We start from the raw sequence: 17,862 nt of genomic DNA, 5'->3' as shown, positions 1-17,862 counted from the left end.
ACATGGCCTAATATGTTTTAGTTAATCTCCTTCAACTATTGACCAGATTTGTTAATATGTTTATGCGCACAATGACAGGTGTGAAGGCTCAGAAAAGTGGAAGGAAAGGAAAACACTGAATATATAATGTTGCCCTGATTGAATTATAGATAAAGGAGGACAAATGTTTTTAGAGACAGTGCCTTGTCAAATCTAGAAACTTTTAGGTGCAGTACTTTTAGTAATATCTTGATCCTGATCAGAGTTCTATATAAAGGACAGAATCAGCAAATGTGACTAGTAGTAGATTCAAAGAGCCGATGTGTCTAAGCTGGTGCACTCTCGGGATATAGTCAATATAAAACGTATTAAAGTTTATTAACATACATTAAAAATCATATTGTTATATGGTGTAGAGCAGTGAAATATTAAAAATTGTATTTGTATCTAGTATCTAGTATCACTGCTATTATAGACATAGAGAAGATATATCTTTACACCGATTCATATCTTGATTTTTATGGTAATTGAGAGGACGGCGCGTACTAGCATTTCCTGCTAGTTTTAACAGCATATATAATTTCATTTCTTTGGTCGTAATTTACAACTACAATTTTTAATATTTCACTGCTCTACACCATATAACAATATGATTTTTAATGTATATTAATACACTTTAATACATTTTATATTGACTATATCCCGAGAGTGCCCCAGCTTAGACACATCGGCTCTTTGTTAATTAGAAATCTCTGGTAAACTGTGTGGGTGCGCCATCTCTAGGACTATTGGCTGCCAAATAATAGGAAATAGTTAAATACAGTGGCGCAATAATCATAGCCTAGAGAAGGATATTCCTGGTGCGATATAGATGTGTTTCGTTAATTTATTATTGTGAGGAGTGTTTTATCACTCACTTTATCTGGACAGGATCTATTATAATGCATATAGGGACCATACAATATTCTGTCTGAGTTGAACCCATGGCGACTTTCAGCATAAGTAATGATCTCTTAAAGAGACAAGAGAAGTGGCAGGGAAATGCTGATGAGGAATTCTTAAGTGACACATTTAGCTACAACAGGACAACAGGGGATTGGACACAACTATTGAGTGATTTGAAAAGTACAATGTACAAACAAACAAAAGTTTTTTGGAACAAGATCATGTTTAATGGCTATCTTAAACAACAAATGATCCCAAGGGGTTTAAGACCCATAATATACCCGGCATTTGAAATATACAATGGTGAGTTGAAGAAGTGGGAAGAAGTTTTAACCAAATGTTCTAACGATTTGATTAACATACTTATGGAACATGATGGTTTACTCCTTCAGTCCTATGCAGCTGAAATCACATCCCTGGGAGAGAAACTGAAACAATATGAAAATATAGAAAAGTTTCAGAAAGCATATGATAAATTTAAACTTGACCTTGATCAATTTGAAGGCATGATAGTGGATAAAAAACGTCAAAAATTCGCCAGAGACACACATGATTATCAAAATAATATAATTTTTAGATGGGACACTATTAAATCCAAAAAATCTACATAAGGGTACAGCACCTCCGAAATAGAATCATCAGGCAATGAGACCTCAGATCATTCCCCATCAGCTAGAGATAACCAACCTCAATGAAGGATTTTTTAGACCTAAATCCAAGATGCAGAGAAGGAGGTGGGATTCCAAATACAGGCCAACACGGAAGGGGGGGGGGGGGGGGGGAAGGGACGCCAGACCAAAAAAAAGGAAAGGTCTGGAAGAGCAGGATCCCCTAGAGATACAGCTACCCCCCAGGAGACACAACAGGAGACCACGCTACTAAATGACACCATGAGAATTATTAACCTGTTAGACCTTAGCATTACTCCGGATCAAGTTTCCCTGTTGGAAAGAGGTTTATCTTTCTCACCCATGAAAAGCTTTAACAGATTTGAGTGGGAGAGGGATCTGACCCTCTTTTCGAGAAAATTACTCTTAAAGAAATTTTTCCTTACTAAAACGAGGGAGCAAGCAACTACCCCAGATCTTTATTTCAACCCAGAAAATCTAGGATTGGATTCAGCCGAGGAGTTAGTGGCACTCCAAATCTTGGAGGATTTGGATACATCCAAATCTTCTCCATATACAGATAGTGAATTGATAGAGGAAAAAGCACCACTCAAAAACAAAAAGAAATCTTATTTCACTCCCGATATATCTATTTGCCCCCAGGTCAAGACATATATTGATCTGGTATCAAGGGATCTAGACAGACTATACCAACAAGAACTATATAGATTTAAGAACAAATACAACCTCACAAAGGGGGAATGGAAAGCACTAAAGGAAATAGAAAGATGGGACAATATTGTGATTAAGCCATCTGATAAAGGTAGGAACATTGTCTTATGGCCAAGATCCCAATATGTGGAGGAAATTTACCGGCAATTAAATAATACTGACTGTTATAAAAGGCTTATTTTTAACCCGACAGCCAATTTTCAGCTTAGGTATGACAGATTGATACAAAACGCTTATGCAAGAGGTGTCATTAGCCGTACAGACATGGATTTTCTTACAGTTCATCATCCCAGAGTGGCTACTTTTTATGTGGTCCCGAAAATCCACAAGAATGAATCGCATCCACCCGGTAGACCTATAGTCTCCGGTATTGGTAATCTCACAGAGAATGCCAGCAAGTTCATTGACACACAACTATGGGAGTTTGTCACTAGCCTGGACTCGTATGTTAGGGACACATTGGATGTCCTGGCTAAGATCAATAATATTATCATAAATGAGACCACAAGATTGGCTTCATTTGACGTAGTCTTTGTACTCCAATATAATACATGAACAGGGCATACAGGCAGTAAAGTACTTCCTTGAGATGAAAACTATGGATGATATGAATGACTTCATTCTAAAACTATTGAGGTTTGTCTTGACTTGTAACTATTTTATCTTTGAAGACAAATTTTATCTTCAAATTAGGGGGACTGCGATGGGCAGTGCTTGCGCGCCCACTTATGCCAATCTTTTCCTGGGCTGGTGGGAGAGGGAGAAGGTCTTCACCGAGGAAAATCATATGTACACTACCCACATCATTTTATGGTTGAGATACATTGATGATGTGCTGGTTTTATGGGATGGAGATGAAGACCTTTTCTCGGATTTTGCTAGGGTGCTGAATGATAATGACCTGAACCTCAAACTTACGTTTGAAATACCACAAGAAGAGTATCAACTTTTTAGATCTCACCATCTCAAAAACACCAGATGGACATTTCAATACTGACATATACAGAAAGAAAACCACAACTAACAGCCTCCTACACTCCTCAAGTTCCCATCATCTCGCAGTCATCAGGGGTATCCCTAAAGGGGAGCTCCTCAGAATTAAGCGCAACTGTTCAGATGAACAGGTGCTTGAGAATATAAAAAAAGATCTTAAAAAACGATTGGAATCTAGAGGCTACAGTAAGCGTAATATAGCAAAGCGGAAGTGTCTGTCCATAAGAGAGACAGGGAAAATGTCATCTATCCACCTCCCAAAAACAGAATACAGGATTCTAAAATTCGCCTTATAGGCTCTTTCTGTTCAGAATGGCGTCAGATTGCAGATGTTTTTCAAAAACATTGGGATGTACTCAAATCAGATGAAGATCTGGACAAAGTCCTGGGAAATAGGATATCCATTACATGGCGTAGTTCGAAGAACCTCAAAGATAGTCTGGTTCATAGTGTTTTATCTCCATGGAAGAGGATCTCTAATAGACCCATTGGTTTTCACAAATGTGGGAGATGCCTTGCGTGCCAATACATGGTAAACACTAAGGAGTATTTGGATCGTTATCTCAAAACATGGAAGATAACTGAATTTCTTAACTGTGATTCCTTAAATGTGATATACTGCCTTATATGTCCATGTAACCTGAAATACATCGGTATGACCAGCCGACCCCTGAATCTTAACACTATTCAACAGTATCTGTATGTGCTGATACTGACTGTAATAATAACTCAATTGGCAGCAATCATAGATGCCAGGATTCACTCTATTTGGGGGAAGGAGAGAGTTAACAGTAGGATTTCGCTACAGCAACTGCACAATATAGGCATTGTTTTCTAACCTACTCCCATTACTCTAGTATCACTGCTATTATAGACATAGAGAAGATATATCTTTACACCGATTCATATCTTGATTTTTATGGTAATTGAGAGGACGGCGCGTACTAGCAGTTCCTGCTAGTTTTAACAGCATATATAATTTCATTTCTTTGGTCGTAATTTACAACAACAATTTTTAATATTTCACTGCTCTACAATATGATTTTTAATGTATATTAATACACTTTAATACATTTTATATTGACTATATCCCGAGAGTGCCCCAGCTTAGACACATCGGCTCTTTGTTAATTAGAAATCTCTGGTAAACTGTGTGGGTGCACCATCTCTAGGACTATTGGCTGCCAAATAATAGGAAATAGTTAAATACAGTGGCGCAATAATCATAGCCTAGAGAAGGATATTCCTGGTGCGATATAGATGTGTTTCGTTAGTAGTAGATTCACTCAGAAAATAGATTATCAAGTTATAGTACATGAAAGGTATAAATATTTCTATAAAAAACTGTGAAAGATATTCTTATCTTTTCCAAACTCTGACATCACTAGTCAAGAGAATATTGCCTTTCACTACGGTGGCCATTCCAGGACATTCCACATCAAAGAGTGACTGTCTCAGAATAATAATTCGCTCATCACTTTCTATCTCTTTGAAATTTATCTCAGTAAGACACTACACTGATCACAAGTCGCCAAACGCAGCCCTGCACCTGGCCTCGGACTGTGTGTGTGTGTGAAAGGCCCCCAATATTTATCATCCTAGCCCCATTTACTTCCAAACTTTGGCCTTATGGTTTTATATGGACATGAAAAGTCACTATATATCATGAAAGGGTGGGTGGTCATTATCCCACATATAAAAACCATAAAGGATAATGCACCCCCTCATTTGAAATAGATATGTTTAGATCTGCATATGTTTGTTATTTTGGAGTTTTCTGAATAAACTAGTACTGTGTAATCTGCATTATCTGACTGCTGTAATTCCAGTCAAGTCACAAGATTTCCTGTCAATGTGAAAGATCAGCCATTCACATTGAGCCACACATAGCGCTCCCTATCAACACTGCCGAACATGAGTTGGTGGCCAGAATCTGTAAGTAACTGTTCCTGGTCACATCACTTGAACCCAAGAACTTAATGTATTACTCATACTTAACACATTATGGGGCATATTTAATTGACGGCGGGATCGCCGAAAATCCCGCGCTCCAAAAATATTAGTGTTTTTACGCTAATCCTGCGCAGGAAAACCGTTAATATGGTAATTTACTCGCTGGATTTCAGCTCAGGGAGCTGCGAGCTGAAATCCAGCGAGATATTACCGCATTAACGGTAATATTTTTGGAGCGCGGGATTTTTGGCGATCCCGTCGTCAATTGAATACCCCCCTAAGTGTGTCAATAAAATTGTAATATGTTTAAAGACTAGTTTTACATACATTGCTAGGAAGTTACAGAACATATACCTGTAGAACAGTTTTCATAAATGAGCTGCACAGTTCAGAATAGGAACCCTAATGTTTGGTTACTATGGGCTGCACAATCTTTTCTTTTACCTGTGAAAGTTTTCATAAAAGGTCACCCATTATATTTTTAAATCGAATACATCAATTACTTTGTACTGTATGGCAATGAGACATCTACAGCAGCATATATCTAGATTAACTAACAGTTTTTTGGAAAGCTGTGAAGCTCACACCCAAATATTGCCAATTTGAATGAAGTCAAATAAAAGTTTATTACAGTGGGGAGGAGCATCAAAAACTTAATTGAAAAAAAGTGTACATTACTATATAGATTCTTTTTCTATTCAGCCTCAATGCTTTTATACTTTTATGCTTTTAAGACAGTTCACAGTTGAAGTTAACATCTGCTGTGTCAAGACATTAATTTCAGGATTTAATGAAGGTTTAGCCAAAACCGAAAGGCATCTCTTCAGCTGTCAAGCTATTTAGGAAAGACACACTTACATAAATGGGTTTTTAAAGCGTTCACCCTCAATATCCTTTCTATGGGAAAACTGCTTTTAGACCACCCGAGGAATGCAGCTGTAGCAAAGATCATTGTTTCCTATGACAACCATGCCTGCATGGAACATTCATTAAGGTACACATTTAAAATCACAAACACAGAATATCTATGCATATAATTATATTTCATGCCTTGTAAAACATGATGGTTAAACTATAGTTTACAGTGCTTAAGAAGATGCAAAAATTTAATTTTCAATTAAACCAGATGTGAGTTTGTATGGAATTTACAAAAGTTGTTCTATTGTTCATTATTCTATATTGATGTGGCCCCGTAAATATTTGATTGTGTTTCCCAACTTGCCTCTAGGTTTAGAAAAATTGAACTATAAAAACATGCAAATGTTTTCTAAAATTAAAATGGACTTGTAACACCAAGACCAACCAACTTTTAAATGGTTTGGTTGATGCAACAGATTTAAGATGTCTAAATGGTTCGGTTAGGTTTTGTTCATACTCTTCTGGTACAAATATCCCAAACTATTTTCAGCTGGTTTATTAACTATCATTTAATGCATTCTGAAAAAGTCCACCCTCAATGAAATCTTGGTTCTCTAAAATAAGCTATATAATGGTTATGGAAGACCTGACACCAACAATAGGTTCCCCTGCATATTTTTAAAGAAACTGATTTATGCCAAGAAATCCTATTGCAATTACTCCATTCTCCCCACAAGTAAATGTACCTTGGCATATAAACAATAAATTCTTGTCCTCATAAATTTCCATTGCCAAAAATAGGAGAACTCCTCCATTTACTTTTCCTGGTTTATCATACAGAGAACAGCATTCCCTCCAACCTAAACACACATACTTATTTTTATTGCATTGTGAGGTCCCCTGTATGGAACATGACAGCTAGGGACATCCCTTTCCTAATGCCATGTCAACAGGACAATGGGTATGTGTAGGAGCCGTTTGTTACCAGAGTTATCACTTGAGATGTTCTGTTTGACTTTGATCAAAGTATTGACACAGACTGCATGGCGGGAAAGGTTTAATTATTTTTCGGGTCTGAGGACATCCACACACCTGCATACACAAACACCTAGCCGTGCAGGTTACAGTCATGGTCAACCACTGTGTATTGTTTCAACAAACTTTATTTCTCTTTACAGTTGATGTACAATTCTTTATGTAGAAATTTACAGCTAACCAGTTTCGATCTTTCAGTGCTGATGATTCAGCCATGATGTATGCGACGCAATCATGCTTTGCAATCACCTGGCAAGTTTGGATAAACTTGATAATGTGCTTCTCCACAGTTGGATCTCCTCTCTGTTCCAGCTTTTTCTCCACACTTCTTTACAACATGAAAGGAATTAGAGTTATCCATTATGAACCTGCAAAAAACAGAAAATGCATCATGCTTTTGCATAACAAAACCATGTGCTACATCGACTTGTGGAAGCCTTGGCTGGGCATTAGTCCTGTGTTGCCGGGTACCTGCACTGTCTCCTGAATGCATGACCACTTGTCTCACTGTTACAGAGGATTGCTCATTATTCAACCTGTCACTCTGAAGCTGGGCCGGTTCTAAGAAGAAACAGATGTGTAAATGAACGAGGTATAAATAAAAAAACATACATCACATACAAGATTTCCAACTTATCATTTGGATCAATGTCCATACTCATTCTCCTGGCCTCTCTGCTGCTTTTGATACTGTTGATCACCCTCTTCTCCTACACACCTTCCACTCTATTGGCCTTTGTGAAACAGTTCTTTACTGTTCACTTCCTACCTATCAAACTGATCCTTTAGTGTTTCTACCTCTGGCACATCCTCCCCTCCACTCCCACTATCTGTTGAGGTTACACAAGGCTCTGTTCTTGGCCCTTTTTCTTTTATTCACTGTACACCTCTTCTCTTGGGGTACCAATTCGCACATTTGGCCTCCAATACCACCTCTACGCTGATGATACCTAAATCTATATCTATTCCCCTGACCTCTGTCCTTCTGTACTATCTAGTGTAACCGTCTTTCTGCTATCTCCACATGGATGTCCCAACGCTACCTAGCTCAACATGTCCAAAACAGAGCTTATTATGTTCCCTCCTGGCAGTCACCACATGCTCTAAAATCTCCCTCACTGTCAATAACACCATAATTTCCTCAGTCTCCTAAGCCCGCTTCCTTAGTGTCACACTTGACTCCGCCCTCTGCTTTATGCCTCACATCCAGACTCTCTCCCAGTCCTGTTGACTCCACCTTAAAAACACTGCCAGAACACGCCCTTAACTTACACAACATTCTACCAAAACTCTTATCCATTCTCTCATCATCTCCCGTCTTCACTATTGCAACCTCCTGCTATCTGGTATTCCTGACACCCATATATCCACACTTCAATCCATCCTAAATGCTGCTGCAAGACTGATCTTCCTCTCTCACCACTCCACATCTGCTGCACCACTTTGCAAATCTCTACACTGGCTCCCTGTGTCCTCTAGAATCAAATACAAATTACTGACCCTTACCTACAAAGCCCTCAACAACACTACCCCTGCATACATCTCAAATTTCATATCAAAATGCTCTCCCTCCTGCCCTCTTAGATCTACCTCTGACCTTTGCCTTGCCTTGTGTCACTCACCGGACTGTGAGTGCTTCTTCCCGGACATTTAGGAACCGTGGCCGTCCTCCATCCTGAGGGACTGCGCATGCGCAGCCCTTTCTATACCTCCAGTGTATGTTCCTTTAACTTAATTGGCAGATCAGGCAACCTCCCTATATTAAGCACCTGTGGTCATCACCACATGGCCTGATCTTGGAGTCTCATTCCCCATGAGTCTCTGAAGGTGTTCCTGTGTTTCCTCGTTTATTCAGCCCAGCTGATTCCTGTGGTTTCCAAACCACTTCTACCTCTGTGGTTTCCAAACCACTTCTACTACTGTGGTTCCCATACCACTTCTACCATCTACTGTATCATCGTGACTGTGAGCTGATTCCTATCCGCTGCCTCCGTGCACTACAGTCTTCTAACCACTTCAACTCTACCTTGTATCATTGGGACTGTTAGCTGATGCCTATCCGCTGCCTCCGTGCACTACAGTCTTTCATTCACATCCACTCATCTGTTCATGATTGTGACTGCCAGCTGATTCCTATCCGCTGCCTCCGTGCACTACAGGCTTCAACCTGCAACTCGTCTGTGTTTCATCATCGTGACTGTTTGGCTGATTTCTATCCGCTGCCTCCGTGCACTACAGTCTTCAACCTGCAACTCGTCTGTGTTTCATCATCGTGACTGCTGGCTGATTTCTATCCGCTGCCTCCGTGCACTACAGTCTTCAACTTGCAACTCGTCTGTGTTTCATCATCGTGACTGCTAGCTGATTCCTATCCGCTGCCTCCGTGCACTACAGTCTTCAACCTGCCACTATTGCTACCCGCTACTCTCCGTGATCAACTGTTCCAGTTCAACTCTGCTCTGGTGTCCCATCGTTACTGCACCTGCTGGTTGCTATTGGCTACCTCCGTGTTCCCGCAGAGACCCGCTGCTGTTACTTCTCAGCGCTACGCATCCATCTACTGCTGATCCGCTCTCCACGCCTTCCTGGGTTCCCTGCTGGTCTACCTACCTGTGCGCTGCACCTGCTAGACCACCGCTTCACCCATCCAGGGACTTTGCATCCTGCCGGCCTCCTGCCGTTCAGGTATCTCTGCACTTCTGTCTGACTGCCTTCTCCTGAACCACGGTATGCATACTTCCCATTGACTGTGCTGTGTATTGCATACCTTGCTGGACTGTGTTGGTTCTCCTCTGGAGTGTACTATCCGCTGAGTCTATTGCCATCATTGACTGTGTTATCTCATGCTGGATTACTTCAAGAGACTTTCTATATTGGCAGTGTTGTTCAGTCATTTATACATTTATATTGTGCATATTACTGTGGATCAAAGTCAAGGTGCCCGTGTATATATTGTGTTGCAGTCTCTCCCCGTGCACCTCCTCACATATATATTCAGTGGTACAACTTGCTAGTGGCAGACCACTGACCCCTGTTTCCAGTTTCACCTGCTCCAGTATCCTCTCACATAGCAGTGGTACAACTTGCTAACGCAGACCACTGACTCCCCGGATACCTCCACTTGGATTCCATTCCTTCACTCAGACAGCGGTACAACTTGCTATCCGCAGACCGCTGACTCTCATCACCTCCTCGTTTCTGTTGGACATTCCTCCTCACTATAGCAGTGGTACAACTTGCTACCGCAGACCACTGACTACCTTCACGTGTCCTTTGTCCATACAGTTCCTCGTGTATTACTACCTCCATATTGCCACTGCTGCTAGTCATAGACTTTCCTGAGCATCTCATCATCTGCTATTTCCTGTTCCGTGATCACCCTGCTACCAGAGTACCATATTACCACCTATACTGCTCTGGTAAGCCTATCACCTGGTGATCCCTGGGTAAAGACTCCTAGTGCCCGTGACAGTAAGATCAGGCCATGACAGACCCAGATACGGAACCTACCGCTAAAGAGATGCTGCAGCATCTGGTCAGCCGTGTGGAGCAACAGGATGCTCGCCAACAGCTGTTACTTCAATGTTACCAATCATTAACCTCCCAAGGAACATCTGGACAGACTGTTACAGCTAATATTGAAGCTCCTGTGCTTTCCTCCGTTTCCCCAGTGCCATCCCAGGTGTCTACAGCTCCTACGCTTCACCTGCCTACTCCGTCAAAATATGACGGGGACCCCAAAACTTGTAGAGGTTTCCTTAACCAATGTTCAGTCCATTTTGAACTTCAACCTCAAAATTTTTCTACCCATCGTTCCAGAGTGGCCTATCTTATCTCATTGTTTTCTGGACAAGCCCTGGCTTGGGCCTCCCCTCTGTGGGAGAGAAACGATCCAATTCTACAGGATAGTGCCAAATTCATTTCCACGTTCCGAAGTGTGTTCGATGAACCAGGTCGTGTGACCTCCGCTGCTTCCAGCATTCTTCGTTTGCGACAAGGCTCCCATACAGTAGGACAGTATGTCATTCAATTTAGGATCTTAGCCTCTGAACTTCAGTGGAACACTGAAGCATTAGTTGCCGCCTTCTGGCAGGGGCTCTCCGATAAAATTAAAGATGCACTGACTACCCAAGAGCTTCCTTCGTCACTAGAAGATTTGATCTCTCTTTGCCATCGTGTAGATATGAGATTTCGTGAAAGAGAGTCTGAGAAAACAACGGCTGTTAAAGCACCTCTTCGTTTAAACCCTCAATTTCGTCCAGCTCCATCATCTGTGATTCCCATGGAGATAGGACGCTCCAAATTATCTTCAGAGGAAAGGAAACGAAGAGTAAAGAATAGACTCTGTATCTATTGTGCTGATTCCACGCATATGCTCAGCTCTTGCCCTAAGAGATCGGGAAATGCCAGGCCCTAACTAGTTCTGGAGAGGTGAAGTTAGGGTCCCTGGAGTCCTCTCCATTGTCTATGAAATCTAAAGTCTGCGCTTTCGATGTTACGATTTCCTTTGCTACCAAATCCTTTGAGTCACAGGCATTGATTGATTCCGGAGCAGCAGGAAATTTCATTTCCAAATCACTAGTGAATCAATGGTCCCTACCAGTGATCACTTTAAAAACACCCATTACTGTGACGGCTATAGATGGATCACGTCTCATCAATGGTCTCATCACCCAGAGTACGTCTCCAGTAACCCTTCAGATTGGTGTACTACACCATGAAGAAATTTCGTTTTTAATTCTTCCAGTTACGACAAGTCCGATTGTCTTAGGCCTTCCATGGCTTCAGTGTCACTCTCCCCAGATTGACTGGCGCACCCCTCAAGTTACGTCTTGGGGGTCTGAATGTCACCATCGTTGTCTCTCTCAAGTTATTCCTCTTAAAGTACAGCGATCTTCCATCTCATCTTCCTCCCCGGGACTCCCTCCTCAGTATGCTTCATTTACCGATGTGTTTGATAAAGCTCAGTCTGAACGTCTTCCTCCTCATCGTTCTTGGGATTGTCCGATCGACCTTCTACCTGGCAAGACTCCTCCCAGGGGTCGGGTCTATCCTCTCTCGTTACCTGAAACTCAAGCCACATCTGAGTACATACAGGAGAATCTCCAGCGTGGGTTCATTCGACCTTCCACCTCTCCCGCTGGAGCTGGGTTCTTCTTCGTCAAAAAGAAGGATGGATCATTACGCCCTTGTATAGATTTTCGTGGACTCAACGCCATTACTATCAAGAATCGGTATCCCATTCCGCTGATCACTGAGCTATTTGATCGCATCAAGGGAGCTCGGATATTTACTAAGTTGGATCTTCGTGGTGCCTACAATTTAATTAGAATCCGTTCCGGTGACGAATGGAAGACCGCGTTTAACACCAGAGATGGGCATTACGAATATTTAGTAATGCCCTTCGGGCTGTGTAATGCCCCCGCTGTTTTCCAGGGTTTCATCAATGAGATCTTTCAGGACTTATTATATGTATGTGTCGTTGTCTACCTAGACGACATATTGATCTTCTCACAGGACCTGCCTTCTCATCACCAACATGTGGCAGAGGTCCTCTCCAGACTACGGAAAAACTCGTTGTTCTGTAAATTGGAAAAATGTTCATTCGAGTTACCCCAGATTCCATTCTTGGGGTATATAGTTTCCGGAGTTGGCCTGAAGATGGATCCAGACAAAGTAAATGCTGTACTACATTGGCCTCAGCCAACTACTCTTCGTGCCATCCAGCGTTTTTTAGGTTTTGCCAATTACTATAGACGCTTCATTCAAGACTTTTCATCCATTGCATCTCCCATTGTGGCCCTAACTCGGAAAGGGGCTAATACTAAGCAATGGTCATCTGAGGCTCTCCAAGCCTTTCAAATCCTCAAAGAGGCCTTCTCGTCTGCTCCCATTCTGCGACAGCCTGATGTGACACTCCCCTTCTTCCTAGAAGTAGATGCCTCTAATGTGGGCTTAGGAGCTATTCTCTCCCAACGCTCGGAGCAACAAAAATTACATCCTTGTGCCTTCTACTCTCGGGGTCTTCTGCCCGCAGAGAAAAATTATACTATCGGGGACAAGGAGTTGCTGGCCATCAAAGCTGCATTAGAGGAATGGAGATACTTGTTGGAAGGAGCTCGCCATCCGGTGACGATCTTCACGGATCATAAGAACTTGTCATATTTGCAATCTGCTCAATGCTTGAACCCTCGTCAAGCAAGATGGTCTCTTTTCTTTTCCCGTTTTGAATTAATTATAACCTTCAAACCAGCCGCTAAGAACAAGAAAGCTGACGCTCTATCTCGAGCTTTTGTGACGTCCTCTGATGTAGAAGAGGTTCCCAACCATGCTATTCTAAACCCCAAATGTATTTCTCTGGCTGCTTCATCCACCAAAATGCTACCATTTGGGAAGACCCTTGTGCCTCCTACTCTGAGGAGGAAAATCCTTTCGTGGTTCCATGCCTCTCGTTTTTCTGGACACGCCGGTGAACACAAGACCTTTGAGATTCTCTCTCGTAGTTACTGGTGGCCTTCAATGAGGAGAGACGTCAAAGAGTTTATTGCTTCCTGTGATTTATGTTCTCAGTTCAAATCCTCCCGCAGAACTCCAGCAGGGTTGCTGCGACCACTACCCATTCCGTCCAAGCCTTGGACCCATATTAGTATGGATTTCGTTACTGATTTGCCACCAAGTAAGAATCACAATACTATTTGGGTAGTGGTAGACAGATTTTCGAAGATGGCCCATTTCGTCCCTCTGTCCGGTTTACCTTCCTCGTCTACTCTGGCTGAACATTTCATTAAAGAAATCTTCCGCATCCATGGATGTCCGTCTGAGATTGTGTCGGATAGAGGAGTACAATTCGTTTCCAGATTCTGGCGGGCCCTTTGTAAAACCTTGGGCATACGATTAGCACTCTCATCGTCTTACCATCCGCAATCTAACGGACAAACGGAACGAGTCAATCAAGATCTTGAGACTTTTATTAGGATGTTCTCTTCAGCCAACCAAGACAACTGGGTAGAATTGCTCCCTTGGGCTGAATTCGCCCATAACAACATGTACCATGAGTCATCATCCAAAACTCCATTCTTTGTGGTCTACGGTCACCATCCGTCTTTTCCGGAATTTCCTGCCCTCCCGCCCACCCAAGTTCCTGCTGTGGAGACTGCTTGTCAAACCTTCAAAAATATCTGGTCTCAGGTCAAAACCTGTTTAAAGAAGACATCTAATAAATATAAGTCTTTCGCAGATAAGAAGAGGCGGGCTATTCCACCACTAAAAATTGGAGATCGTGTCTGGTTATCTACCAAAAATATTCGTTTGAAGGTTCCATCTATGAAATTCGCCCCTCGTTTTATTGGTCCATATAGGATCATTCAAGTTATCAATCCAGTATGTGTTAAACTTCTTCTTCCTAAGAATCTTCGGATTTCCAATGCCTTCCATGTGTCCTTGCTCAAACCTCTCATCATCAACCGTTTCTCGACTCCTCCCTCAGCACCGCAGCCAGTTCAAGTTCATCAGGAGGAGGATTTCGAGATTACTGAGGTATTGGATGCAAAAATTTCGCGAGGAGTCCTCCGTTTCCTCGTTCATTGGAAGGGCTTTGGTCCTGAAGAGCGTTCATGGATCAAAGCTGAAGATCTTAATGCTCCTGCCCTTCTGAAGAAGTTTTATTCCAAAAATCCGGACAAGCCCGGTTCCAGGCGTTCTGTGCCCACCTTTAAAAGGGGGGGTACTGTCACTCACCGGACTGTGAGTGCTTCTTCCCGGACATTTAGGAACCGTGGCCGTCCTCCATCCTGAGGGACTGCGCATGCGCAGCCCTTTCTATACCTCCAGTGTATGTTCCTTTAACTTAATTGGCAGATCAGGCAACCTCCCTATATTAAGCACCTGTGGTCATCACCACATGGCCTGATCTTGGAGTCTCATTCCCCATGAGTCTCTGAAGGTGTTCCTGTGTTTCCTCGTTTATTCAGCCCAGCTGATTCCTGTGGTTTCCAAACCACTTCTACCTCTGTGGTTTCCAAACCACTTCTACTACTGTGGTTCCCATACCACTTCTACCATCTACTGTATCATCGTGACTGTGAGCTGATTCCTATCCGCTGCCTCCGTGCACTACAGTCTTCTAACCACTTCAACTCTACCTTGTATCATTGGGACTGTTAGCTGATGCCTATCCGCTGCCTCCGTGCACTACAGTCTTTCATTCACATCCACTCATCTGTTCATGATTGTGACTGCCAGCTGATTCCTATCCGCTGCCTCCGTGCACTACAGGCTTCAACCTGCAACTCGTCTGTGTTTCATCATCGTGACTGTTTGGCTGATTTCTATCCGCTGCCTCCGTGCACTACAGTCTTCAACCTGCAACTCGTCTGTGTTTCATCATCGTGACTGCTGGCTGATTTCTATCCGCTGCCTCCGTGCACTACAGTCTTCAACTTGCAACTCGTCTGTGTTTCATCATCGTGACTGCTAGCTGATTCCTATCCGCTGCCTCCGTGCACTACAGTCTTCAACCTGCCACTATTGCTACCCGCTACTCTCCGTGATCAACTGTTCCAGTTCAACTCTGCTCTGGTGTCCCATCGTTACTGCACCTGCTGGTTGCTATTGGCTACCTCCGTGTTCCCGCAGAGACCCGCTGCTGTTACTTCTCAGCGCTACGCATCCATCTACTGCTGATCCGCTCTCCACGCCTTCCTGGGTTCCCTGCTGGTCTACCTACCTGTGCGCTGCACCTGCTAGACCACCGCTTCACCCATCCAGGGACTTTGCATCCTGCCGGCCTCCTGCCGTTCAGGTATCTCTGCACTTCTGTCTGACTGCCTTCTCCTGAACCACGGTATGCATACTTCCCATTGACTGTGCTGTGTATTGCATACCTTGCTGGACTGTGTTGGTTCTCCTCTGGAGTGTACTATCCGCTGAGTCTATTGCCATCATTGACTGTGTTATCTCATGCTGGATTACTTCAAGAGACTTTCTATATTGGCAGTGTTGTTCAGTCATTTATACATTTATATTGTGCATATTACTGTGGATCAAAGTCAAGGTGCCCGTGTATATATTGTGTTGCAGTCTCTCCCCGTGCACCTCCTCACATATATATTCAGTGGTACAACTTGCTAGTGGCAGACCACTGACCCCTGTTTCCAGTTTCACCTGCTCCAGTATCCTCTCACATAGCAGTGGTACAACTTGCTAACGCAGACCACTGACTCCCCGGATACCTCCACTTGGATTCCATTCCTTCACTCAGACAGCGGTACAACTTGCTATCCGCAGACCGCTGACTCTCATCACCTCCTCGTTTCTGTTGGACATTCCTCCTCACTATAGCAGTGGTACAACTTGCTACCGCAGACCACTGACTACCTTCACGTGTCCTTTGTCCATACAGTTCCTCGTGTATTACTACCTCCATATTGCCACTGCTGCTAGTCATAGACTTTCCTGAGCATCTCATCATCTGCTATTTCCTGTTCCGTGATCACCCTGCTACCAGAGTACCATATTACCACCTATACTGCTCTGGTAAGCCTATCACCTGGTGATCCCTGGGTAAAGACTCCTAGTGCCCGTGACACCTTGTCTCTGATAACCACCTCTCACTACTGCCTACAAGCTTTCCACAGCCTTCAAATCTTTAGAAGCTCTTTGAAAACCTATCTCTTTTTTAGAGGTGACCTTATCCTCGATAACACTATCCACACTAATGCACTCTCACAACTATCCCAATCTCCACTCGAAGCCACACTAGCTCCTTTTGTTTCAGCTGTGCCTTCTTCTATTTAGAATATAAGCTTGCTAATGAGCAGTGTCCTTCATACCCTTTGTTTTCATGCCTTAATTTATTTTGTTTACCTTGTATGTCCCTGTTTTATGTATGTACTGCTTTCACTACTTTACGGCACTGCGGAGCACTGTGGCGCCTTACAAATCTATGATGATAATAATAATAATAATAATAATAATAATGTGATGTCCATCTCTTACAAATTCTTGACTTCGAACTCAGCCAGTCTACCACTCTCGAGAGCCATTTGAAAGAGTGGCAATATTGTTTGAAGCTTTGTGGAAGACAGCATTTGGGTATTTTTAGCACCACATTTTTGGGCAAACAGTTGTATGCAATCAGAGCCTCTAAATTGTGGCAAGGCAGCTGATCTGGCAAACTTATAGTCATTTTGGAAAGCCACTCCACATACTTTACACTTCTCTGCAAGAAGTTCCATTGCGCCTTGCATTGCTACTGACAGCAGGTTGGAACCTTTCTCCCTCGTTTCCCCCAGATTTCAATTAGTGTGAAGTGCTGGCAAAGCTTCTTACCAAGTTCGAAAAGCACTAATACAATATCTTCATGGAGAACAGAAATATGTCTTGAAGAGAAGCTAGTCAACTTGCATCTTGGAAACTTCCCTTCTTTGATGTCTTGCAAAGATCACCCTGTTAAAGGTGACCTTATTCAATGCTCACTTAAGCGAATGCTCGGTGGATGAATTACTTTGGTACACTTGTTGTTTCTCCGTGAGATACAAGTGTATCTTTTTCACATTTTCAGTGATAGGTAAAAGCTGAGGCACAATCCAGTTCAACTCCTTAAGAGTTTTCAAGGCAGCCGATGAGATCAACTTGTTCCATCCTGCCTCATAGATCTTCCTGAATTTGCATACATTTTCAACCACAGCAGTGCAGCCTTCCATCATTGCTTGGAATTCCATAATGTTTGAAATCTTTTGCAAGCCATGCCTGAACTTCA

The 17,862-nt window shown here is 42.7% G+C and overlaps 1 long non-coding RNA gene across 1 annotated transcript; it reads right to left on the bottom strand.

Annotated features, from left to right (window-relative positions):
* Positions 1–7,256: 7,256 nt before the first annotated feature.
* Positions 7,257–16,937, bottom strand: LOC142140430 (uncharacterized). Its single transcript, XR_012688474.1, has 3 exons — positions 16,691–16,937; positions 7,575–8,711; positions 7,257–7,471 (listed from the first exon to the last, which is right to left on the bottom strand). It is a non-coding gene; the product is annotated as an uncharacterized LOC142140430 (long non-coding RNA).
* Positions 16,938–17,862: the final 925 nt, after the last annotated feature.

This window comes from Mixophyes fleayi, chromosome 2 (genome assembly GCF_038048845.1).
Source record: "Mixophyes fleayi isolate aMixFle1 chromosome 2, aMixFle1.hap1, whole genome shotgun sequence".
NCBI classification, from domain to species: domain Eukaryota; kingdom Metazoa; phylum Chordata; class Amphibia; order Anura; family Limnodynastidae; genus Mixophyes; species Mixophyes fleayi.
Note: the sequence above shows the minus strand (reverse complement) of the source record. Positions and strands in the feature narration are given on the sequence as shown.